Source organism: Micromys minutus (genome assembly GCF_963924665.1).
Source record: "Micromys minutus genome assembly, chromosome: X".
Classification (NCBI taxonomy): domain Eukaryota; kingdom Metazoa; phylum Chordata; class Mammalia; order Rodentia; family Muridae; genus Micromys; species Micromys minutus.
The window spans coordinates 40164973-40179214 of NC_137970.1; the positions used below are offsets into that span (position 1 = coordinate 40164973).

General features: G+C 39.1%; 1 protein-coding gene and 1 pseudogene across 4 annotated transcripts in view; one reads left to right on the top strand and one right to left on the bottom strand.

Moving 5' to 3' along the window:
• The window catches only part of POLA1 (DNA polymerase alpha 1, catalytic subunit), a gene marked incomplete at its 5' end in the record, with an annotated part of 297636 nt that overhangs the window by 29514 nt on the left and 253880 nt on the right, over positions 1-14242 (bottom strand). The gene's annotated exons all lie outside the window — the stretch shown is intronic.
• LOC308416022 (large ribosomal subunit protein uL23-like) lies at positions 8389-8821 on the top strand (annotated as a pseudogene). Its single transcript has one exon. The product of its transcript is annotated as a large ribosomal subunit protein uL23-like (transcript).

Genomic DNA, 14242 nt, shown 5'->3' on the forward strand with positions numbered 1-14242 from the left:
CTTAGGAAAAATGGGGGAGGAGTGAAGATATAGCTGCCATGGACTTGCCATGCTGTCTAGCTGCTTTTATGAACATGCACTGAGGTCACTACTGTCCTTTAAAATGCACTTTAGAACTCTGATGTTAAAACCTGTGGTGGGCCCAAAGAGATGTCTTAGTGATTTAGAGCACTGACTACTTTTGTAGAGGACCTGAGTTCAATTCTCATTAACCACATGAACACTTACAACTGTCTCTAACTCCAGTTCCACGGCATCTAATACCCTCACACCAATGTATATAAAATAAAACTAAACTGTTAAAACCTCATATGTAGTGTTTTACAGCATAATTCTTTTATACTTAAGCACAGCCTGGAGTTCATAGCTTGTTTTGGGATAAGAGAGATAATGTTGGTGGTACTGACATTTTCTTAACCTTCTTCCTGCTGATGAAATGAGAGTAAGATGCACAGAATTTGTCTGATAAGAAACCCGAAGAAACTTTCTACCAAGTGATAGTGGAAATAATCTATACTTTATTATTACTCTTGGCTAGCATGCATGGTTTAAAATTATGTTAACTGAATCAAGGCGATTTTAAGGGCTGGAGAGATGGCTTAGCAGTAGGAATATGTTCTGCTTTGGTGGACCTGAGTTATATTCCTAGCACTCATGTTGAGTGGCTTATAACTGCCTGTAACTCCAGAGAATCTGAAGCCTTTGCCCTCTACAGGCACCTCAACACACACACACACACACACACACACACACACACGAGAGAGAGAGAGAGAGAGAGAGAGAGAGATATCTAAAATCAATAAAAATAAATCTTTAAAAAAACATAAATCGTCGGGAAAAATCTTTACCAATCCTACATCTAATAGATGGCTAATATCCAATATATACAAAGAACTCAAGAAGTTAGACTCCAAAAAATCAAATAATCCGATTAAATAATGGGGTATAAAACCAATACTCCCCAAACTATTCCACAAATTAGAAACAAAGGGAACACTGGCCAACTTGTTCTTCGAAGCCTCAATTATGCTTATTCTTAAACCACAAAATGAAACTAAAAAGAAAGATAATTTCAGACCAATTTCCCTCATGAAAATTAATGCAAAAATATTTAATAAAATTCTTTCAAATAGAATCCAAGAACACATCAATACGATCATTCACCATGATCAAGTAGGCTTCATTCAAGGGATGCAGGAATGGTTCAATATACAAAAACCCATTAACATGATCCACCATATAAACAAACAAACAAACAAAAAACCCATCACATGATAATCTCACTGGATGATGAAAAAGCATTTGACAAAATTCAACACCCCTTCATGTTAAAAATCTTGGAAAAACCAGGAATTCAAGGCCCATACCTAAACACAGTGAAAGCAATATTCAGCAATAGGCAACATCAAACTAAATGGTGAGAAACTGGAAGCAATCCCACTAAAATCAGAGACTAGACAAGGCTGCCCACTTTCCCCCTACTTATTCAATATAGTACTGGAAATCCTGGCCGGAGCAATTAGACAACAAAAGGAAGCCAAAGGAATACAAATCAGAAAGGAAAAAGTCAAAATATCACTATTTGCCATTGTCATGATAGTGTACTTAAGTGAGCCGAAAAAAATCCACCAGAGAACATTTACAGAAGATAAGCAACTTCAGCAAAGTGGCTGGTTATAAAATTAACTCAAATCAGTAGCCTTCCTCTACTCAAAGGACAAACATGTGGAGAAAGAAATTAGGGAAAAGACACCCTTCATAATGGTCACAAACAATATGAAATACCTTGGTGTGATACTAATGAAGTAAGTGAAAGATCTGTATGAAAAGAACTTCAAATCTCTGAAGAAAACTGAAGATCTCAGAAGGTGGAAAGATCTCCCATGCTCATGCATTGGAAGGATCAACATTGTAAAAATGGCCATCTTACCAAAAGCAATCTACAGATTCAATGCAATCCCCATTAAAATGCCAACTCAATTCTTCATAGAGTTGAAAAGAGTAATTTGAAAATTCACCTGGAATAACAAAAAACTGATTCTCAACAATAAAAGAACTTCAGGAGGAAACACCGACCCTGACCTCAAGCTGTATTACAGATCAAATGTGATAAAAACTACATGGTATTGGAACAGAGACAGGCAGGTAGATCCATGGAATAGAATCAAAGAACCAGAAATGAACCTTCACACCTATGGTCACTTGATCTTTGAAAAAGGAGTTAAAAACATTCCATGTAAGAAAACAGCCTCTTCAACAAGTGGTGTTTGTTCAACTGGCAGTCAGCATGCAGAAGGATACAAATCGATCCTTTCTTATCTCCTTGTACAAAGCTCAAGTGCAAGTGGATCAAAGATCTCCACATTAAACCGGGTACACTGAAACTATTAGAAGAGAAAGTGGGTAAATCTCAGAACACATAGGCACAGGGGAAAATTTCCTGAACAGAACACCAATGGCTTATGCTCTAAGATCAAGAATTGACAAATGGGACCTCATGAAATTGCAAAGCTTCTGTAAGGCTAAGGACACTATTAAGAAGACAAAATGGCAGCCTACAGATTGGGAGAAGATGTTTACCAATCCTACATCTGATAGAGGGCTAGTATCCAATATATACAAAGAACTCAGGAAGCTAGACTCTAGAGAAACAAATAATCCTATTAAAAAATGGGGTACAGAGCTAAACAAAGAATTCTCAACTGAGGAACATCGAATGGCTGAGAAGCACCTAAAGAAATGGTCAACATCCCTAGTCACCAGAGAAATGAAAATAAAAACAACCCTAAGATTCCATCTCACACCAGGCAGAATGGCTAAAATAAAAAACTCAGGTGACAGCAGATGCTGGCAAGGATGCGGAGAAAGAGGAACATTTCTCCACTCTTTGTGGGGTTGTAAGTTGTAAGTACAACCACTCTGGAAATCAGTCTGGCAGTTCCTCAGAAAACTGGACATATTACTACCTGAAAACCCAGTTATTCCACTCCTGGACATATAACATATAACAAGGATACCTGCTCTACCATGTTCATAGCAACCTTATTTATAATAGCCAGAAGCTGGAAAGAACCAAGATGTCCTTCAGTAGAAGAATGGATACAGAAATTGTGGTATATTTACACAATGGAGTACTACTCAGCTATTAGAAACAATGACTTCATGAAATTCCTAGGCAAATGGATGGAACTAGAGACTATCATTCTGAGTGAGGTAACCCAGTCACAAAAGAACACACTTGGTATGCACTCACTAATAAGCAGATACTAGCCCCCAAAAGTGTGAACACCCAAGAAACAATTCAGACATTATGAATCTCAAAAAGAAGGAAGGCCAAAATGGGGATGCCTCAGTCCTTCTTAGAAGGGAGAACAAAACTCTCATAGGAGGAAATGCAAGGTCAAATAGAGGAACAGAGATTGAAGGAAAGATCACTCAGAAGCTGCGTCACCTTGGGATCTACCATATATGCTGCCACCAAATCCAAGCACTATACATGATCCCAAGAAGTACTTACTGGCAGAAACCAGATAGAGACGCCCCCCTCAGGGACTATGCTAGAGTCATATAGATACAGCTGAGCATGCTTACAGCTAAGTAAGTAATGGCAGGAGATGAACATATTTCCATCACCATATCCAAAACAAAAGGTAACTAACCAGTAGAACTCTCAAAGCAACCCAAAGGCCGTGAAAGTCTATCATCCCTTTCCCTCTGAGCAGAGTACTAAGCTCCATTTGCAATTAAGTTTTGGATAACAGGGGCTAAGACAATCTGTGTTCCTGAGCCACAGACAGGGTTAAAAACATTACATATCATAAAAAGTGTAGCAGAGAACTAAATGTGCTGATGTACTTGTAATTCTAGCACTTGGGAAGCCGATAAACAGGGTCAAGGCCTTTCATAGTAACATCTAGAGCAGCCTATGCTATTTATGACAATGTCTTAAAAGACCAAGTCAAGATACCTGCAGTGGGATGCTTGGTTATAGCCTTTGTCCTCTTTGGGGGGCAAAGGCAACGAACTTAGCAGAACTCATTGCTACAAAAAAAGAAGGGGATAAAGAATTGCTCAAGTAGAGGTGAGAAGTGCTGCTAGGAATGCTAGAAACATGCTTACAACTTCCACCTGGGCCAGCCTGCCCTCTTAAGAAGAATAGCTCATTTAATTCCTATGCTACAGGAGTTCAGTACCAGCACTTTCTCTATTTAAAAATGACAGCCATTCTGTGTGGTCTAGTGGCCAATGATGAAAAATAAGACAATACCACCAAATGTGACAAGCTGAACTTCTTACAGACTTGACTTTTTTTTTTTTTTTTTTTATGCTTACCGTATTTACTACCAGGACAAATCAGCCTAAGGAACACCTACCACAAATCAGATATATAACACTAACAAATTATGCACACATTACAGATGACCTTTGCAGTTGCTCAAGGTACAGTCACAATCATGCATTAAAAAAAAAGCCGCCTTTTACTGTAATGTGTGAATGTATGAAATTAAATGAGGCTTGCAATGTAATCAGTGTGGCTGGCTGCTTTAATATATTCCATTTCAATTTCAAATCACCACAAGCCAAGAGTGACGAATCTAATTTGATCAGTTGTTCACAAAAACACAGAAAAGCAAATGTGGAACTAGCAACACAGCCATATTTCTAAAGGAATTAATATTTTCTACCATCACTAGAAGTCTTTTTAAAATAGTAATTTAAAACCCCAACAAGATTCTTTTTTCACTAAAGAAATCCAATTTGCACATTTAAAGTTCAAGAGATATTTAAATAAAAATATATTTCAAATTTTAAGAAGCTGGGGGCATATTTCAAATGTACCAAGAGAAAACTGAAACTAGGACAGGCGACATGACTTCTTTGGTAAAGAGGCTTGCCACCAAGCCTTCAGACCAGAGATCGGCCCTTAGGACCCATGTGGGAGGAGAGAAGCAGCTGCCCAAAGTGACCCTCTCACTTCTACATCATGCTGTGCCATGTGAACCCACCAAGAAATAAATTTTAAAAAATTTAAAAGAAAAATATTTAAAAATCTTAAGGAATATTTACAATCAGTGTGCAAGGTTCTCTGGCACTGCTTCTATACCAAAGAATTTGTCTATAATAACAATACCTAGTTCTCACCCTTAGAATTTACAAGTTTGGTCCCTCTTTGGTTCTTTGTGCTTTCCTTTATCTCTTTAAGTGATTTTTGTGTTTCCTCTTTAAGGGCTTCAACTTGTTTTCGTGTGTTCTCCTGGCTATCCTGTACTTCTTTAAGTGTGTTATTTATGCGCTTCTCAAGGGTCTCCATCATCACTGTGAAATAGGATTTTAAGTCTAAATCTTGTTTTTCTGGTGAATTGTGATATCCACTATTTCCAGTGGTGGGAGAACTGGGTTCTGATGTTGCCAGGTTGTCTTGGTTTCTGTTTCTTAGAGTCTTGCACTTGCCTCTTGCCATCTTGTTATAGGTGATGCTAGGTGATCTTGTTGTCTGTTACTGCAGCTTGTCTCTCTTGTGGATTTGTGGGCTCGTGGGACCGTGGTCTCCAGATGGATATTGTTCCTGGGTGTTTCTCTCAGGGTAGGCTGTGAGTTCCGATGGCAGAGCCCACTCCTGATGCTCCTGGGCCAGAAGTGCGCACTCTCAGGCAGTACAGCTGCCTGCTCAGGGAGAGTTCTAGTCAGCCTCTCATGGGGTAGACAGTGGGTAAGAGAAGTTGACCCACCATTCCACTTTGGCTAGAGAGCGCTCCTGCAGCTCTTCCTAGCTCCTGGCGACCTGTTGGTGGGCTACTGGTCCTGATGAAACTTGGCAGGTTCTGTCCTTGGGCCAGAAGTGCACTTGTACTGCTGCTTGTACTGGGAGAGTTCTAGGCATGCTCTCCCCGGGTGGACTGTGGGTAAGAGAAGCTGATTCACCCTTCCACTTAGGATGAACAGCATGCCTGCAGCTATTCCAAGCTTCCCGCGACCTGTGGGTGGGCGGGTCGCTGGTCCTGAACTAATAGATCTTCTTTAAGTAAAAAAAAAAAAAAAAAAGGAAGCTCAGTAACAAAACTATGGAATCATTACTTTTAAATAATAAAATACAACCTTTTCACTCCAGAGAGATCAGGTGATTACAAACACAAATAGACAGGTGACAGCCATTGTTTTTTATCATTTGTATTCACAAAAATGTAACACATCACATTTCTTCTCTTGAGACAAGGAGCCAAATAACAACAAACTATCCAAATCTATAAGGACTTAATTTAAATTCAGTAAAAGAAAAAGTGAATGTAATAAAGAATACTAATTTATTGGTTAAATTTATTCTTTAGAGATCCTATGGTTAAATCACGTCACAACAATGACATTACATAGCATGGTTCCTATCAGTAGTGAAAAGAAAAGTAGCTGGTTGGGGCCAGATTAGCAGTCTGGTAGATACCCATCCAAACACTGCAGCCTGTATGCAGCCCAGGAAGTCCGCAGTGACCAAGGACACAGATGAGAATTTAGCCCAAACACACCTGCTGGAATACCCACACAGCCCAGCTGACACAGGACTCACCCCCCTTTCCCTGCCCCCTGGAGCTTCACCTAACTTCTCGCTCACTTCCCCAGTGGGCCAGATCTGTGGCAAGGCAGAAATCCAAACACTGCAGCCTGTGTGCTTCCCAGGAGGTCCACAGTGACAAAGGGCACAAGGGCCATCTTCCTTCCAGCCCATATCCCACCTGGGCCAGACCAGTGTCCCCACACCCACCCAAATGCTACAGTCCTCCAGCCTCCCAGGAAGCCCACAATAACCAAAATAACCAAGGGAATAGGCTCTATTTAGAAAAACAGGAGACCCACCCTAACCAGAGATAACAATTCCTGCCTCCAAGGAGACCAGTTACAGTTAGAAACACCCAGGCCAGTTAACACCAGAGAGAACCAGATGGCCAGAGGCAAGTTCAAGATCATAAAAACCCAGCCACTGGCAAACTGGAGAGAACTCTGATGGTTCATGAGAAGGATGTGATTGGAATCACCTGCACCAGAACTTGATTGCCACCTACAGTGAAGATGGACTCCTGAAGCTCTGAAAAACCTAGGTCAGCCTTACAGTGCAGCCAAGGAGCATGTACTTAAATGGAGGGCATGTCTGCATTCTAGCATAAAACTTGTAAATTAGTCAATATGACATATTCAGTAGCCGCAGGTTCTTTTAAAAAAGATTTTAATAAACCTTTCTTTACCATTAGTTTTTGTTCTAGAATTATAAGTTATTTCAAATCTTTTGGTATATTAATGAAAACATTAGTTAAAAGTAGATAAACTAACAATGCCATTAAGATGCTTTAAATGGTAATTGTTTCTTAAACAGGAATTTTCATAAAATTGTGGCTCAGTCAGTAAGCAAAAAAATATATATATATTTGCTTACGAAGGCAAGGCAGACATGAAAAAGTTTTTATACTGTTGCCAGCCTTCTCGTTCTGAGCTCTGCTTTTATGTTCACTACTGTTCTTGTATTCCAGTTGGAACAAGTTACAGGGTTTCTGGGATTTGATGTTTGGGCACCTTTCTTTTTATGTACAAGATGATTTAATACTGAAAATGTACTGTTGTGAAGAAAAACTAGAAAAGGAAAAAAAAAGATCATATAAGCCAGAACCCAATACAATTTGGCACCATCAGAACCCAGTTCTCCCACAACAGCAAGCCCTGACTACCCTAACTTACACAAAAAGCAAGATGACCTAAAATCCCATCTCAGGAAGTTGATAGAGGAGGCCTTTTAGAAGGATATAAATAACTCCCTTGAGGAAATACAGGAAAACATGGGCAAACAGGTAGACGCCCTTAAAGAATAAATAAATAAATTCCTAAAGAAATACAGAAAAATACAATTGAGTAGGTAAAGTAATTGAACAAAATGGTCCAAGAACTAAAAATGAAAATAGAAACAATAAAGAAAAAAAAAACAAAGGGAGGCAACCCTAGAGATGAACAACTACAGATGCAAGCATCACCAACAAATACAAGAGAAGAGAGAACCTCAGGCATAGAAGACACTGACATGTTGGTTAAAGAAAATACAAAAAGCAAAAAGCTCGTAACCTAAAATATCTAGGAAATTCAGGACACAATGAAATGATCAAAACTAAGAACAATAGGAATAGAAGAGGGTGAAGAATGCCAGCTCAAAAAGATAGGAAGTATCTTTAATAAAATCATAGAAGAAAACTTCCCTGATCTAAAGAAAGAGATGACCACGGACATACAAGAAGCCTAAAGAATACAAACAGATTGAACCAAAAAAGAAAATCAGCCCATTGCACAATAATCAAAACACTAAATGCACAGAACAAAGAAAGGGTATTAAAAGCTGCAAGGGGCCTTTTTGCCAAGATGGTGCCGAAATCGAAGAAGAAAGCTCCTGCCTCCACACCCCCAAGCCAAAGCAAAGGCCTTGAAAGCTAAGAAGGCAGTGCTGAAAAGGCGTCCACAGCCACAAAGAGAAGATCCAAACACCACCCACTTTCAGGCTCCCCAAGACTGCTGTTCCAGAGGCACCCAGGAGAAACAAGCTGGACCACTATGCTATCATCAAATTTCCACTGACTACTGAGTCAGCCATGAAGAAAATAGAGGACAACAACACGCTTGTTTTCATTGTGGATGTCAAGGCCAACAAGCACCAGATCAAACAGGCCGTGAAGAAACCCTATGACATTGATGTGGCCAAAGTTTGATAAGGCCTGATGGAGAGAAGAAGTCGAATGTTCGCTTGGCTCCTGATTATGATGCTCTAGATGTTGCCAACAAGATTGAGATCATCTAAACTGAGTCCAGATGCTAATTTTAAATATACACCGTTTTTTCACCAAAAAAAAAAAAAAAAAAAAAAAAAAAAAAAAAAAGCTGTAAGGGGAAAAGGTCAAGTAACATATAAAGGCAGACCTATCAGAATTACACCAGACTTCTCAACAGAGAATTTAAAAGCTAGAAGATACTATAAAAATATCATCCAAACCTAAGAGAACACAAAATGCCAGCCCAGAATACTATACCCAGCAAAACACTCAATTATTATAGATGAAGAAACCAAGATATTCCATGAAAAAAACAAATTTAACAGTATCTTTCTATTAATCCATACAAAGGCTACTGGAATGAAATCCCCAAAACAAAGAAGGTAATTACACCCACCAAGAAAACAAGAAACTAAACATATGACAAAAATCCCAAAAGAAGAGAATGATAAACACATAATATCACCTCCAGCAACAAAAATAGCAGGAACTAATAATTATCTGTCTGTAATATCTCTCAACAACAAAGCATGCATTTTCCCAATAAACAGGCTAAGAGACTGGACATATAAGCAGGATCCAACATTCTGCTGCATACAAAAAAACACCTCAGTGACAAAGCAGACACTACCTCAAAGTAGCCTTCCTTTGTATAAATGATAAAGAGGCTGAGAAATAACAGAAAAATCACCTTTTCCACAATAATTCTTATCAAGCAAGAGAAAGATCTACATGACAAGAACATCAAATCCCTGAAAAAAAAAATTAAAGACCTCAAAAGAGAGAACAATCTCTCATGCTCATTGATAGGTAGGATTAGCATAAGACAATAACCATTTTACCAAAAAACATTCTAGATTCAGTGCAACTCCCATCAAAATTCCAACACAATTTTTCACAGATATGGAAAGAACAAGTCTCAACTTCATATGGAAAAACAAAAAACCCAGGATAGCCAAAACAATTTTCGACAATAAAAAATCTTCCACAGGGAATCACCATCCCTGACCGCAAGCTATAGTACAGAGCAATAGTGATGAAGAGACAGACAGGTCCATCAGTAGGAATAGGATCGAAGAACCAGAAGTAAACCCATACACCTGTGGACACTTGATCTTTGCCAAAGAAGTAAAAAACATACAGTGAAAAAAAAAAAAAAAAAAAAAAAAGAAAGCATCTTCAATAAATGGTACTGATTAAACTGGCAGTCTGTATGTAGGAAAACAAAAACAGATCTGTATTTACCACCTTGCACAAAGCTCAAGTCCAAGTGGATCAAAGACCTCAACATAAAGCCAGATACACTGAACCTATCAAAAAAGAAAAGTGGGAAAGAGCCTCAAACTTATTGGTAAAGGGGAAATTTTACTGAACAGAACACCAATGGCTCAGGCTACACTACACACTCAACAATTGATAAATGGGACCTCATGAAACTGAAAAGCTCCTGTAAGGCAAAAGACACAGTCAATAGGACAAATGGGCAACTTACAAATTGGGTGGTGGTGGTGGGTAAATCTTGACTAATCCTACATCTGACAAAGAACTAATATCCAATATATATAAAGAACTCAAGAAGTCAACCTCCAAAAAAACCAAATAATCCAATTTAAAAAATGGGTCATAGAGCTAAACAGAGAACTCACAACAGAAGAATCTCAAATGGCTGAGAAGCACTTAAAGAAATGCTGAAAGTCCTTAGTTGTCAGAGAAATGCAAATCAAAATGACTCTGAGATTCCATCTTATACCAATCAGATTGGCTATGATCGAAAACTCATGTGACAGCCCATGCTGGCAAGGATGTGGAGAAAGAGGACCACTCCTCCATTGCTGGTGGGATTGCAAGCTGGTACAACGACTTTGGAAATCAATCTGTTGGTTCCTCAGAAATTTGGAAATACTTCTACCTGAATACCCAGCTATACCTCTGTCCTGGGCATATATCCAAAAGATGCTCTACAATACCCCAAGGAAACATGCTCCACTATGTTCATAGCAGCCTTATTTGTAATAGCCAGAAGCAGGAAACAACCTAGATGTTTCTCAGGGGAAAAATAGATAAAGACAATGTGGTTCATTTACACAATGGAATACTATTCAGCCATTAAAAACAAGGACATCAAGAATTTTGCAGGCAAATGGATAGAATTAGAAAATATCATTCTGAGTGAGGTAACCGAGACCCTAAAGGACATGCATGGTATGTACTCACTGATAAGTTGATATTAGTTAAAAAGCACAGAATACCTAGGATATAATTTATAGACCATAAGAAGTGTAATAAGCAGAAATGCTCAACCCCACTGGGGGAGGAATAATTACAGGAGGTGGAAGAAGGGGTGAACCTGAGTGGGAGGGGCAGGGGGAGGGGAATAGGAGAAAAGGATCATATATAGGGGTGGGAGACAGGAGAGAAGCTCAGAGGGTTAAGAGAATAAGTAGAAATAAATAAGTAGCTTCAGGGTATGGGAGGTGGGGGAACCCTCTGGAGAGTACCAGAGACCAGGGAAGTGAGATACTCTCAGGATTCACTGGGAGTAACTTTAGCCAAAATGCCCAACACTGGGGAAAGGAAAATGGATAAGCCCACCTCTAGTAGATAGACAGGGCCTCAAATGGAGGAACACCATTACTAACCCACAGTCAAAATTCCTGACACAGAATTGTTCCTGTTTAAAAGAACTGTAGGGATAAGAAGTGATGGAAGAAGGTCCAATGACAGGCCCAACCTGGGATCCATCTCATGGGAGGACACCAAGGCCTGACACTATGATGGGCTTATAGAGTAGAGCCTGGTATGGCTCTTCTCTGAGAGCCTCTACCAGCAACTGACTGAGACAGCGGCAGATAGTTACACCCAACCACTGGACTGAAGTCGGGGACCCCTGTGATTGAATTAGGGCAAGAACTGAAAAAGGTGAAAGGGAGAGTGAGCCCATTGGAAGTCTAGCAGTCTCAAATAACAGAGACCCCAGGGAGCTCCCAGAGAATGAACTATACATATACAGAGTGGTTTGAAGCTCCTGGTACATGTGTAGCAGAGGTCTATGTGGTCTGTCCTCAGTGGGAGAATATGTGCTTAATCTTCCAGAGCCTTGAGGCCCCAGGTAAGGGGGAGTCCCAGTGGAGGGGGAGCACCCACTCAGAGGCAAGGGGGAGGAGGAATGGGATAAGACACCATGGGAGTGGGGAATGAGGGGGATGACTGGGATGTAAAATAATTTAATTAAAAAAGAAGAGTAGCTGATTTTCATTCTGCTCCCCCCCCCCAAGACAGGGTCTCTCAATGTAGTCTGGAACTTGCTCTGTAGACCAGGCTGGCCTTGAACTCATAGAGATCCACCTGCTTCTACCTTCTAAGTGTTGGAATTAAATGTGTACACCATCATTGCCTGGCCCTTCTGTCTGTTTCCATCTGAAAAGCAAAAGACTATACAATAAAAAGTGGCCTTTTTATTGGGAAGTAAGTGTATTTAATGACACTTTCAGAATAATGAAAATCTCTGAACAAGCCAAACGCTTGAACTGGCAAGTTCTGATTGCACTATGGGATTCACTACATAACCAGGCTTCTTTGTATTATTAATTCTGCAGCTAAATAGGTTTGTGGGAGTACTAAAAGACTTAATAACTGGGAAACACAGAAGGATGTATTAGCAAAGAAAATTTTATAGGAATAAAAGTACTAACTGAAAGAAACAAAAGAAAAACAAGAGGCAGGGAGATCTCTGTGAGTTGGAGGCCAGACTTGGTCTCCAAATCAAGTTCCAGGACAGCGAAACGAAAGGAAATGAAACCATACTAAACAAAGACCAAACAAGCAAACAAACCCTAACAAAGGAAAAACAGCACTAGCAAAGCAAGGTCATCTAAACTTGTAAGGTTTTGTTGGGTAAAAATGGTTTGATATCAGTCATTTTATGTGGATTGAATCATTGTATCTACCAAAACACATAGGACATCTTGTCACTAAATTCATAACTGAGTTCATATGAAAATGTGAAACATGAATGGCTCCATATTTTAGATTTTTACACAGCAGTGTCAGGAATGCCATTATGTGTCAGACTTTCACTGTTCTTCTATTTATATAGACTCCCACATTTATTTTGAAGGCAGTAAATTTCAGAAGGTATGTTCAATTTCCAGGGTATGATTAGAGTTTTAAAGCAGGAGTTTAGAAGTACTTAAATACTTCAAATCTGAATAAAGGCAAAATACAAGAAGCCATCATAAAAAAAGATATGAAACTACTCCACAATGATTAGTATTTTATAATATACAGGATATACTGTTATGTGTGTAACATGTGCAAAGCCCTAGGTTGGTCCCAAGCAGAGAGGCAGAGAGAGGGAGTGAGCAAGTGAGGTGGGGAGTGAGGGAGAGCATGTTATGCAGACATATGAATACATATTTAAAAGACCATAGGATGTAGATACACATAAATAAACCTGTCATCGCAGTGACAATGAACCAGTGAAATGGGGTGGGAAGATGAAGAGGGGAAATTTTCAGTAAACACCCCAGTATTTAAAAACAAATGGTGCGTTTGGATAGCTAATGTGATAATTTGAATTTCAGCATGTGGTATTCTAAAAAGGAATACTGCAGAGCTACCTGTGTACTAGAAGGTGATTGGTTAAGCTCATTCTGCCTGCCAGTTATGATAATAAATATCCTGGTTTGTATTTATGGAAGTGTTTAAAAGAAAGTAATTTGAGCTAAAGTTTAAACCTTCCCCAACTCTATGAGGTGCCTTGTAGAGTGAAAGTCTAGTAAGTCTAGAAAGTCTAGCAAAAAATAAGGTAGTGACCTGTTCTGGTGAAGGTAGAGGATTTAATTAACCACGGGGCCAACTAGCAGCAACCATCACATACTGTCCTCGTTATAGACTGACTGATCAAATGTAGGTAAAGTGCACTGACACACCATCTCATATATTTTTAGTTGCATTTTCTTCATTTTTTTTTTAGTTTTTCATACAGGTTTATATATTCAATTCTCAACTCACAAACCCTGTATACAATAAGATTACATCAAATAGACAAAGATACAAACTGCTCTTCTATATGAGAGATATAAAGATCTATAAAATCCTTAAATGTTCATAGCTACTTAACGCCAATTAAGCCCACCTTATCCTTCTCTCCTTTTTCCCTTACATCTTTATTTTAAAAACACCTCTAAAATTATAATATGTCTTAACTCAGTACCATTTTTATCTAATGATACAAATAACTGATAGTGGGGTTAGCTGAGGGGCTACCTCTTCTAAATCACTCCTGTTCAATTCAAATCAGAGAAAGTTTCCTATATGATGCTGTAACAGTCACTTATACCCCTAGACCATTAAAAATAAGACCAGGGTAGAAAACTGTCTTGGTCACTTTTATGTATCCAATTTCTAGATATACCTCTAGTTATGTTCTTTACTCAAACTAGGAATCT